Raw genomic sequence first — 13,128 nt, forward strand, 5'->3', positions numbered from 1 at the left:
AGATATCTTTATGAAACTTGGTACACCTGTGTCTTGGTACCGTAAGACGGTTGGTATTGCAAATGGGCGTAGTCGGACCCCTGGAACGCCCACAAAACGCTATTAATAAAAAAAATTGGCATAACTATGCTCAACAAGATACAATACTGTTATTTGGTACACAGGATCATATTGAAGAGAAGCATATGCAGTTAATTTTTTTTTTAATTGGGCGTGGTCTCGCCCCCTTACAGGTTTAATATGTATATCTCCTAAGCCGCTAAAGTAATAATATCAAAATTTACTGAGAACAAATGTCAAATCGGGTGGCAACCCCGCCGCTCCCCATATTACGGTACTGTTAAAAACTACTAAAAGCGCGATAAATCAAGCGCTAAACACGCCAGAGACATTAAATTTTATCTATAGGATGGTATGAGATGATTTTATAGGAACCGAGTTCAAAATTAGACAGTGGGCGTGGCTCACTAATTGAATAATTGAAACTCTCGATATTGGTATCCCTTTGTGTCAAAAATGGGTTGAATCGGATCAATACTTCCTTTAATATAAAATTTTGTCAACACTTGAAGTAATTTCCCGGGCTTTGATCCTTACAAATTGCTAGAGTAAAAAATGTTCGATTACACCCGGACTTAGAACTTCCTTACTTGTTAATAATTTATTTGTTATTATACATTATTATCGGTGTTCGATGGAGACGACTGCTGTGGGTAGTAGTACTATACTTTGATATTCGCTATGTAGCGTTTGAGTTTTTATTGACTTTGAGCAGAATGGTGCTTCTTGCAATTTTCGGGATTTTGCACTTCGAGATTTGCTATTGCAACTAAACTCGTGTCTTTTCTCATATTTGAGGGTGAGCTGAAAATGTGCTATAATTAAGCATTGAATGATGTCGTTTATGACAATAAACGCAAGCCAACATACATCAGTCAAGGAGAGACGGGCACACAGATTAATTGGTAATGTGCAAACAGCAAGTCTAATATTCCAAGAGCTGAGAGAACCGAACGACAAATAAGTACTGAAATGTTTAATTTCAAAACTACGTGCATTCACCAAAATGTCCGTAGCAGGTTTGGCTTGTTGAGTAACGTGTCAAAGGACATTGCGAAGGGTAGCACCACAGTCAGAAATGCCAAACTGGCTGCAATATACCGTATTTGTCCGAACGCAGCTCTAAAGCAATGTGTTTGAACTAAGTGACATTTTTCAAAAATAATTTTCACATAGTGCCATTGAAAAAGATTAGTGGAAGAACCACATAAAAAAAATGGACCGGTGCAATGCACCAACTGCCAAGAGTTCGGGTACACGAAATCATATTGCATCTCGCGCAGTGCTTGTCAAGTATTTGGAGATTTACACCCTACGTCCAAACTTACCATTAAGAAAAATATTTAACCAAACAATGTAGCAATTGTGAAGGGAATCACACTGCTAATTATAGGTAATCGAAATAGTCGCTCGGAATAAAAGCACGTTGTAACCAAATGCTAAATACTCCGCGCAGCGAAATTATTGAGATCACGGGCCAGAATTCAAATCCTGGCTATAAGAATAATGTGGGCCAAGGAAGTTGTGAAAATAAAGTAGCAACCAAGTGAACCGTTGAAAGTATGATTTTAAACCTTATTCAATGTATGACACAATTTATGTATACAATGCAAAATACGATTCAAGATTTAATCAAAACTAAAAAAAAGTTTGTATAAAAAATGAGCGAACTAAATATTTGCATATTAACGGTATTAACCAACACAAATTGGAGATCATTACATTTCTAAATGAAATTTAAAATTTCATGCTACAGCCCAGTCACAAGCTACAACCATATATTTAAAAAATTGTGGTAGTGACTTAAATCTGATAGCTATTTATTGATCAATTCGTTTTAAAATTACAGATTGCAAATTTAAAGACTTTTTTGGCACCCAAGGCACGAAAGGAAGACAACTGTATTACACTATTATGAATCGGCAAAATAACATTTACATAATTTCTCCTGGTAAGCCGACATATTGGCTCAGTAATCGAACCACAATACCAGATTTAATTGATTTTGAAGTAATCAAAAATAAAGATATATCGCTTATAACTGTTGATACAGCTACTGACTTATCTTCTAAACATTTTCCTGTGCTAAAAAAACTATGCGACAACCCTTGCGTGATCATAAATAATCCCATAAAACGAACTGGTTAAATAATAAAAAAATATATCATATAATTGATTAAAGAAGAAACTCAGGAAGAGATATTGACCAAAGCATTAGTGAATTTAATGATATAATGACAAATGCAACTGTCTTAGCAACACCAAGCAAAACCAGAGAACTTAGAACAACGAGAAGGTGCAAATTGAATTTTGTATGATGCTCGATTGGTTGGCTGAAAATTTGAGATCAAGGAGTTCACTATTTTCTGTTATTTAACAGAAATGAGATTTTATAAGAGCGTTCTCTGACAAATTACGTATCTCCCAACATAAAGAGAAAAATTAAATGAAATGAATGAGAAAACAAAAAATACAAATGCCACTTCACATATGCATGATTATTTTTTGCCATATAAACGATTTTTATGATGAAAAATTGATAAAATATGATTTTTTTGCACAAATGCTACATTGATAAAATGTGAAAGATTATGCAAGAAATGATATTTTACTATCTTCATAATTTTCTAATTTCAGTTGTTACAAAATTAATAATTTATGTATGTACATATGTACATCAATATGTTATATTATATAATATACTTGTAATAATATATTATCAATTATCAATGAAAACATGTGAGCGCACTGCTCTATATGTATGTAAATCATGATTTTATCACTTATCAATACACTATATGTGCGCGCATTGATTTATATGTACACGCATATATGTATGTATACATAAAATTGCCGAACAAATAATGCATACACAAACCAACATACATACATATGTATATGCGTACACATGTTAATATGTCACCCGCAAAAACTACAAACATTGTTCTACAAAAACAACAATAGTCACAAGTCAATATGTCATCCAAATAGCCGAATCCCAAATTTATAGTAAAATATACAACAACAACATTTTCATTCATGAACGCAGACGTACTTTTAACAAGCAACCTCGCTTCATTCATAAAACAGATACCCTCACATCCCCCCGAGCATGCTTTTGCCTACAAGCGTCTTCTCACGACGATGGCAAAAGCTAAAAATCATAAATTGAACAAATTTCTGATATTCCCTCTAGAAGGGAAAAGTGACAACCCCTCAAATATGAGTATTAAAATATTTTAGAATAAAAGTGACAACATAGTATATTTGTCGGTTTACAATTCAAGAAACTTTTTAAAGAAAATATTCAATATTCCGCTGATTTATTTGTATATGAATAGGGGTTGATTTTGCACTTGCCCATATGCGATGTATGTTGGTAAGAGTGTGTATGGCACATCTCGGATTTTCTACCAACAACACACTGTTGTGACGCTTTGTCGTCGCGTCAGTCCTTCGACAGATTGACTCTTGGACATAAAAGCACAAAACGTGTCAACGGAGATTTCACATGAAGTAATGAGTGTACATATCTACATACAAATTGGAATTATTGACACTTCTCAATTTTATATAAGCTTAAAACATATGTAAATGAATACATAATGTATTTGATTTTGGCGCAATTATCGACACTTGACAATTTCACCTATGCAGAACAAAGAAAGCTAGACACGTTCAATACATATTTAAATAGAACATACAAGAAGAAAATTGTTACAAGTTCTCTCTGGTATGTACATATTTGATATGTAAATGTGTATTTCTTTGATTTTGGCGCAATTATTGACACTTGCTTTAATAAATATGTAAAATGGGTCAAAACGAAAAAGAAGTACATATTTACGTACATAATTACTTTTACACATTTGAAAAGAAAAATCGAAGCATGAATGTGAAATGCCGACGGCAAAACACAATTCTGTACTTTTGTGAATCCATAATGCTATCAAGTACATGAATTATTTTAAGAAATATATCAAAATATGTTTAAATTATTATTAATAATTCACAATAAAGTAAAAATGAATTAACATAAAATAATTTTAAAATAATAATAAATAATAGTTCAATAAAGCGGAATATATTTCAAATTTCAAATGGCATATCAATATTCCCAGTTTTGCGTATATACATATTATATTCTCTTCAATATTCGTCGGTTGGTTATGTTAAAAGAGCGTATGTGTACAGATTCACCGCTGTTATAAAAGCGAGAAATGTTATTTGTTTCTCACGCATGTGTGGTGAACTCCTTGATAAATTCCTACAAATTGTTCGATGTCGAACCTGCACCTTCTCGTTCTTTTACATTCTCTGGCAAAACTAACTAGCCGCCTTGTTTTAGAGGAATAACAAATGTTGAAATAGAAAAGATTGTGATTGAAAAAAACATGAGCTAGACGCGAATGGCAAGTAAATCCCTTCCCTTTCGTTCAGCTTCAATTAAGGTTTGCAGTACGCAAATTAAGAAAAGCACTTAAGTGTGTGGAAGAATACATCAATGAAAAAACTCTCTTTGGAAAGCGCAAAAACATATTGCTAATGGAGCTACCAAATATTTCTGTAGTAATGCTCTCCTTACTTTTTAATGCAATTTTAATTTACGAATATAATCCAAATTCATGGAAAAGTCGCAATAAGCGTCTTTTCCTGAATTTCCAAAGTATTTAAAAAAGTGTTACTATAAATCATACATTCTTTCCTCCATGAAAATAGTATAATTCCAAGACACCAATTCAGGTTTCGGTCAAAACAGCAATGTAGAGCAATAGCATAAAAATATGAGGAGCAAATTTAAATTGGCTTGTAAATAAAAATTGTGAGCTTAGTCTTTACAACAAAGTTCTGCTATACAATGTTTTAGAGTAGTTTAAATAGATTTAAGATTTTATTCCTTATTGTTAGTCTTTGAACATGCAGATTCAATAAATAAAGGTATATTAACAAAAAAAAAAAAAAGAAGAGATATGTTGTCGAATTAAGTAAACGTAAAATGGCTACTAGGATATAATACATTTTGATTGTTAAAATGGACGAAATTGGTCTTCAAATTACTTCAGCTGCCACATTTTTCACTTTACAGTATATAATTCAAGAGACAATAATTTGAATTAATTATTAAACTATGCAGAGAAGTATTTTTGAGGTATGCAACTTTAAGTCTAAAAATTGTTGTATTCGAACTATAACTTGCTTATCCGCCAGGTACCGTATATGTGGTCTCATTCCGATAGATGACTTTTTACCGAAAATATCGGTCAATTGGTTATATATATTATTGAAAATATTAATACGCCCCTGTAGCAAAATCAAGTAAATTAGGATTGTAGTTCTTCTAGCCTCGATATACCTAATATTATATAAAGATTTCCAAACATGCGGCAGTCAAACGTGGAGTATGCACAACATGTCAGTCAGTGTCAGTGAATCAAGTTAGCTATACACTCATATACTCGTACCTTTCGCAATGTACCCTGTATAGTGATTTTATACTTTCCAGCTGACTTTAAACCGCTTATGTTAGTCAAAATGTGTGATATTTTACTAGAACTAAGTTAATATGTTTTCTTAAATATAATGTGGTTTAGCGCTGATTATGAAAGAAATCGGTCTAAGCCTTAAGACAACAATTATCCGTTTTGATGAAATTGTTGTAATATCACATATGTATATCTTATTTGAGATAATTATGTTAATTTTAGGGAGGTTATGACTTAAGATACCAAATTTGACTGTAATCCATTGACAATTTCAACAATTTTTAATTCTCACAATATGTTGCTACAGAGTATAATAATTTTGTTCACCTAGTGGTTGTTTGTAATATCTAAAGCTAATCGAGTTAGATATAGAGTTATATATACTTAGACTATAAGTTAATAAGATATCAAATATGAATATAGTCCATTCACAATTTCCACGAATAAGGAATGTTGAATACTTAATCAACATATTTTAATATAATATTTTGCCAACACCCGAAAGTTTTTTTGAGGCTTTGATTCTGCCTAATTACGAGAGTATAAACTGTTGGGTTACACCCGACCTTAGACCTTCGCATGTGAGTGCCTCAGAATAAGTTTTTCTTCAGTCATTATTAAGTAAATATAGATTGAGATTAGTCCCACTTTGCATTAGTCTGCTCTGAACGCATTGCTTGTAGGTGTGTGCATCAATCCTCGCCTTTACATCTTAACAGAGATCTCGCTGGGACCATTAAAGACGACTACTTGACGGGATATGAAACGGCTTTAAGTGGGGACCAAACAAACCTAAAAAATGTCCCTTGTTTTTCTCGTTGGGGCAGTGTCCCGGGGGCCAGCGGGATTCATCAGGAGGTAACTGACAGTCAACGTTGCAAAATCGCCAGTACCAGCAGAGGAACTAAATTCATGGGAATGATTTGAGAGATAACAATCGGTCAAGTACGAGAGTGTCACATTCGCTAAATGAACTCCTAATAAGAAGTCCCTCGGTCCTCTCGGCGACGCCAAATGTACTATCATCTTTGATTTCAAGAAGGTGATACTTAGGCTTCTCTCGACCGATGCCAAAGCGGATGTCACACAGCCCCTAAGAATAACAGGGGAGAAGAGAAGTGAGGAATAGAAGCGAACTCGCCACTTCCGATCGCCCGAATTTGCCTTCTGTCTCAAACGCCTGTTCGAAAAGATACGATTCGAGTATGTTGCTTGTGTGGATATCACACTTCCGGAGAGAAGTCTGAAAGATGATGATTCCTTAGATTATTCTGCATCATGCATACGGTTTTCTCAAAATTAGGAAAGGTAATGGGAATCTACTTTGATGGAAACTGGAGCTATCAGAGATCAGATCTTCAAGCAAAATCATTAGCTCGTTTGGTAAAGGAAAAATCCATAAACATCGTCTACGAACTAGCCCTAGAACAATTTTCTTTCACAATTCTTCGTTTAGTTTCCCGATGACGAAAACTATTATTTGCATCAACCTATTGTAATTTACATCACTATTGCGTATCAATATGTGTGAATATAGTTTAGTTTCGGCCTTATTATAAATTTACTGCTACTACTAATGCATTAGTTGGATAATACTGTGTGGTGAGAAATATCACATTGTGCAAAATCGGATGACCGTGACCATGAATTAGAACCATAAATTAGACCATAATATAATTGCACTCACTTTTCGCTTTGTACTTTGTAAGTAAGTACATACATATATATAAACACACAAAAATACATATTTTCATACCTACGCCCGCATAAGCATGCACGCACATATTTACATACTTACGTGGGTACTAATAGGCAAAAGGCGGGATAAAAACCCACGATAGCATACTTGTAATATTAAGCACATATACCATTAGTAGTGTAATGAAATTCAATAATTTGTGTCTCCGAATTTTTAGGTCACATAAAACCAATTTTTTTTATTGTACATTTCTTTTTTTTAATCGGCTTACTTAAAGTCTAACATAAAGTGATAAAATCTTAAATCTATTTATAACTAAACAAGCTCAAGATTGTGATTAAGCTTTTTGCTAATGCGTTGCTCTTTAAAAAACTGGAATATCTCTTATTTTCAAGTGGGTTTGATAACAGGAGTTAGCTAATGGATCCGGATGTTCTCGAAATTTAAGTTCGTATTTTTCAGACCTCTACTAGTTTCTTTACCATAAAAATACCAAGATATTTATGAACGTTTTCATTTCGAAAGTACTATGGTGAGTCGTTATCGCTCTAAGGCTTTTTATCTGAGATCTCTGTGCTATGTTAATGTTTGTTGCACAAGTCGCACCCCACATTAGAATACCATACATTCAAATCGGCTTTATTACCACATTGTATATCAGAACTTTGTTATAAAGACATAGCTTACAACTTTTAATTGAAAGTTTAAATTTGCTGCTCATATTTTTATGCTAGTTATTTTGGTGGATATATGTATTCTTCATGTGAGCCTTCTGTCTAAGCGAATGCCCAGTATTGTCTTTTATATAAAAGGCCGTCGTGCCACACCTTATCGAATGATTGGGCTACATCAAGGAATATTGCTGAATAGTGCTCTCTGTGCTCGAATGCTTTTCTGATTTCTTTATTTATTCAAATTACTTGCTCTACAGTGCCATGCTTTTGACGGTTCCCTTATTGGTGTGTTTGAATTATATTATTTTTATGGAGAAAAGGGGACATCATTAATAGTAACATTTCTTTGAATATTTTCGAAAATTAGAGTAAGAGGCTTATTGGTCCATAATGTGTTTTTGGGCTTTCCAAAGTAGTTTTGTTTGTTGATTGTATTTGGGCTAAATTTCTTTAGGTAAGTGACGTATTCTTCCACACACTTTAGCACTTTTTTGGCGACTGCAATCATTAAGTTTGCTTATGGTTTGCTCAATGTCTTTTTCTGAGTTTTTTTGTAATCAACATTTATGTGGCTACTGACATATTGTTTGTTTTTTAACCACTTCGTTTTATGGGATGTTAAAACCACTTTTGGTGATACAACCAAGGGTTGTTCACATAGCTTTATTAGTACTGCAGAGTAATCAAAAAATAAGTCAGTACATGTATCAGCAGTTATAAGCGATCTATCTATATTTTTAAGTACAGCAATATCAATTAAATATGGTATTTTGTTTTGATCACTTTGCCAGTATGTCGGCTTAGCAAGAGAAATTATGTAAAGGTTATTTTTTATATTCATAAATAGTGTATTACAGTTGCTTTCCCTTCAGATGAATTAGACGTGAGCCCCAATATTAAAAAAGGTTGCAGCATAGGGTTTTGCGCTTTGTTTAAATCTTTAATCATATTTTGCATTGCAGACATAAATTGTGTCATACATTGAGTAAGATTTAAAATCACACTTTTAACGTTTCCCCTTGGTTCGTTTCGAGACAATTGCATTTGAACAGTTATGTCTTTTACCACATTTGCATAACTTCCATGTATTACGTTATTCTTAACATAACAACGTTTTTGACTGCGGTCAGTGATTTCAATAACTTCGAATATTTATCATTTGGTTTCGGCGTGCTTAAATTCCCAGCGGTAATTTCGATTTCAATTCTTTATATACAAGGCAACCCCTATAATTTGAAGTGTGATTTCTTCCAGAATTACTACATTTTTTCGTTAAATCCTCTTTTTGTATTCTAAACAGGGTGTAATAAATTTGTCATTATTGCAGACGAAATGTTACAAAAGGAACGTCACAATTTTTTAATAAATAAAAGAGACAAAAGACAACAAAGAAATCAGTTTTTACTTAAAGAATACTGCAAAAAAATGTAATAAAAGTGATAAACTTTTTCAGAGGTATTAAAAATATCAATAGTAAATTATTTCTCTCTAACATTTATATTTACTACAAATTTCAATTACAATTCCTCCTCCATCTAAGCCATTGTATAAATCTACAAGTAGCCAATCCTAAGATTTTCACTAATACACATTCAAAAATATCCCACTTGGTAGGGGTTGCCTCGAAAATTCTCTACTAAAATCACACTTGGTACGGGTTGCCAACCAATATTCTGCTACTAAAGTCCCACTTTGTACGGGTTGCCAACCATTATTCTGCTACTAAAACGTCCAAATGACAGAAATCTGCTGTAATGTGTTGCCGTTTTATGTTTTAAAATTTATAACTTTAAGAATGTTTTTATTACATATTCAAATATTTTTCGGTTGTTTTAATTCCTAAAGATTAAATTTACATTTTATTATTTAAATTAATATTTGTTGTGTTGAAATATTATTAAATGTTTCCAATTTTATCAAATATATTATTTTATAATTGAATTGTACCTGATTTTTATATATTTATTTTCGTTTTTGTTTAAATCAAGTTGAATATTTCAACTTATATTGTTAATGTTATTATTATTCATGAACCTGATTCACGTACCTGATTTTATGTATATATCTTTTCGAGTTATAATTGTTATGAAAAGTAGATTGTTTTAGAACTGTATTTATTATATGGGTGAATATAGGCCTCCTGGGGAACCGAACACCCAAAAGAGATCGGTAACGCGCCTATATTGCAACCTCAGAGGTGGTGAGGTAAAGCAATAGATATATAATAATCTTTTGTTTCGAAAATTTTCTTGAAAGTTTTCATAATAATTTTCTTTACAAATACATGTTCATAAACAAATTGTTACACTACAACCTTTTATTTAAAACTCTGTGTCAAAAAAAGGCATATTCGATCAGGTGATCACGGCTGTTTCACACACATAGGAAAACAGCTGATTCTTTGGCTACTTGTAGGCTTATACAATGATCTAAGCGCGCAGTTCAAATCATAAATAATATAAGGGAGTAGCGACCATTCAGAGTACATTCCCACCTCCTAAGTCTACGTTCACAATAAAACTTACATGGCCGCCTCTGATGAGTCAATGTGGCGAAAAGTCAAAACGGGTTGCGCAAATCAAAAAACACTCTAATAAATATTTATAACCATTTTAAAATTTGGTTAGAGAATGTTTAATGCTGTAACATTTGGTTTGGCTGCAGAATTTGGTATTACATGTCATAATAATTCTTTTGAACAATAAAACAAAATATATCATTGTAAGTTATATCCAGAAATAATTATAGAGCCGATTTTCCTGTAATTCAAATATAATTTTTTTAATCACAAATTTTATTTACGTTTTATTTATATTTCAGAATTTGGCGATGAAAATAAGTACAATATTTGATTATCGACTCTTTACATAAATTAAATTACCATATTATTATATAGGCAATAGGTTTCGTTTTTAAATATAGTCTGTATACTTGTTAAATAAATTATGGGTACACTCGTCAAGTCACGACTATCGAAACTCCAATGCATTGAAAGAATTTAATCGACAACTAATACATACACACATAAGTATGTATTCAATTATACGACTGTTGGAGCCGGCGATCAGCAAATTGAGCATTTAAGATCCTACCCGTTCCCAAATGGAGTTCTTGTGCTAGAATGTGAGTATTATTTGGTTTGGTCTTACTAGTTTATATGGTAGCTGCCTCTGTATTTCAGCATTTAGCGATGAAAATATTTACAATATTTTATTCCCAACTCTTTACATAAAAATATTACCATATTATTATATAGTTCTAGGTTTAGTTTTAAAATATATAGACGTCTTAAACAAATTATTTGTTGAATTAGCAAAATCTTCATAGTATAAAATACGGAAGATATATGTATTTCTTTCTTAAAAAGTTGTTTAAAATTAGCTTACGAAACAATGTTGTGTCATGCCATGCTCACTAGCAATACTGGCAACATATTTTAATATTTTTATATGATTGAATATTTAGTAAAAATAAGTAACGCGTCTAGTTGCAGACCCCATGGTGGTGGGAAAAATGCAATATATGTAGGTATGAGAAAATGTAGGGAAAAAAATCTAACGAAATAAAACATATATTGTTTGGCAAAGAAAATATAATAAGTTTTTTTGGCTTGGGCGTAGTAAAGTGTTTATATTGATATATATTCAAATTATCAGGTTGGACAAGAAAATGTATAGCATTTTTAAATTGTATTAATGAATGCAAATATAGGTGGTGCAAATGAAGAAATTGCCCATGATTCTAACTTTTGTTGGTGATGGTCTTGAACGAATTAAATGCATACTAAAACTAGAAAGTACTTCTTCACATATTGAACATTCATGTGGCGACCCACTTGAAGAAAGGCAATGTGTTCCTAGTAGAAGTATGGTGATTCAAAAGCATTTTTTTTTTCATTTACAACGTAGTTTTCATCGGAACATATTTTTCGCAATTTCACTATCCAAATATTTTTTTGTCATACATAAACTATTTTCAAAATTATAATCACTGTATGCATGTGTGCAATCTAAATATCACGGCGTCGATTATTAAAGTTATCATATGTAATGTCATTTTCAACCCAAATACATGGAAACTTTGTATAAAGTTCTACTAAAGTACATTCTTGGTACATACTCTAATTATTGATAGTATAAGTCATGTTGCATGGTTCCCGCGATCCCATTTGCTTCGAAATGAGTAGCACATGCTCGTGAATAAGGATCATCTTTTGTTGGAATGCGGCGTTTTCCAGATATTAAGATTCTGACCGCTATTGACTATACTTCTGTTGCGTCATTTCTACTTTTCAGAGGACAACATTTAAAGCTTAATCATAGTAGACATGCATTACTATTCAGACGAACGTATTCTAGAACGTATTATGGTCGCTGGTAAGCGTATGAATCGTAAAATCTGTCAATCAGCATCGAAGTTTTGCTTAGTGTTGCTGTTGATTAAGATTTGGGTAGCTTTCCCTGTAATTTATCCTCAGATCATGATGCGAATTTGGGCGTATAAGTATGTTCTGAGACTGGAACTGCATGATGGAATCCATTAACGTGATAGTCATTTTCCTCCAGTTTCATAGGAGTCACCGATATATATATTCAATGACTTAAAAATATTTTAATTAGTTGTCGGCATTTCATAACACAATTGCTAACTTCACACGTACGCTTACGCTCTATCGTTTAGTCTTTGTTGAGACAGCGATGAAATAACATTATGCCGCTAAAGGGACGGTGCCCTGTACGAAACTTTTTGTCATTATGAATGCTTTATTTAATACTTTACTTAAAGACAATAAAATGAAAGATTTTAAGGTCTAATATATTTATTTTAATTGTATAATATATAAAATAAATCAGGAAGCATGAATTGTTTGAACAAAGAATAAAAAAAGGTTCAAAAAATTTATGGTAACAGAAGTCTCAGTGTCTTTAATTTCGTACTCACCTACACAGGCGCGATTCCTCCGAGAGCAGCTGAATCTGCTTGAATATGTGTAACATTGTGGCATGTATGACAGGGATGGAATTTGACATTTTTTAACTGTACCGAAGTAAGTCAAACACATGTGCGAAAATTCAGTTGAGAGTGCTGAAATTAATCAAATTCGGATAAATTATTTTCAAACAATTCATTAACACATAAATTATCGCTTAATGTGTATTACTACTTATGTGTATACATAAATTAACAAATAAGACTTAATAATTAGTTACAT

General features: G+C 32.4%; 1 protein-coding gene and 1 long non-coding RNA gene across 2 annotated transcripts in view; one reads left to right on the forward strand and one right to left on the reverse strand.

Moving 5' to 3' along the window:
• Positions 1–7,438: 7,438 nt before the first annotated feature.
• LOC118682717 (uncharacterized) lies at positions 7,439–9,637 on the reverse strand. Its single transcript, XR_011396354.1, has 2 exons — positions 9,322–9,637; positions 7,439–9,208 (listed from the first exon to the last, which is right to left on the reverse strand). It is a non-coding gene; the product is annotated as an uncharacterized lncRNA (long non-coding RNA).
• LOC106624136 (uncharacterized) overlaps positions 8,352–13,128 on the forward strand; it is a 216,414-nt gene continuing 211,637 nt past the window's right edge. Inside the window, exon 1 of the mRNA XM_070109495.1 lies at positions 8,352–8,370. The gene's annotated coding sequence lies outside the window, so the exon portion shown is untranslated. The remainder of the gene's footprint in view (positions 8,371–13,128) is intronic.

Source organism: Bactrocera oleae, chromosome 5 (assembly GCF_042242935.1).
Source record: "Bactrocera oleae isolate idBacOlea1 chromosome 5, idBacOlea1, whole genome shotgun sequence".
Classification (NCBI taxonomy): domain Eukaryota; kingdom Metazoa; phylum Arthropoda; class Insecta; order Diptera; family Tephritidae; genus Bactrocera; species Bactrocera oleae.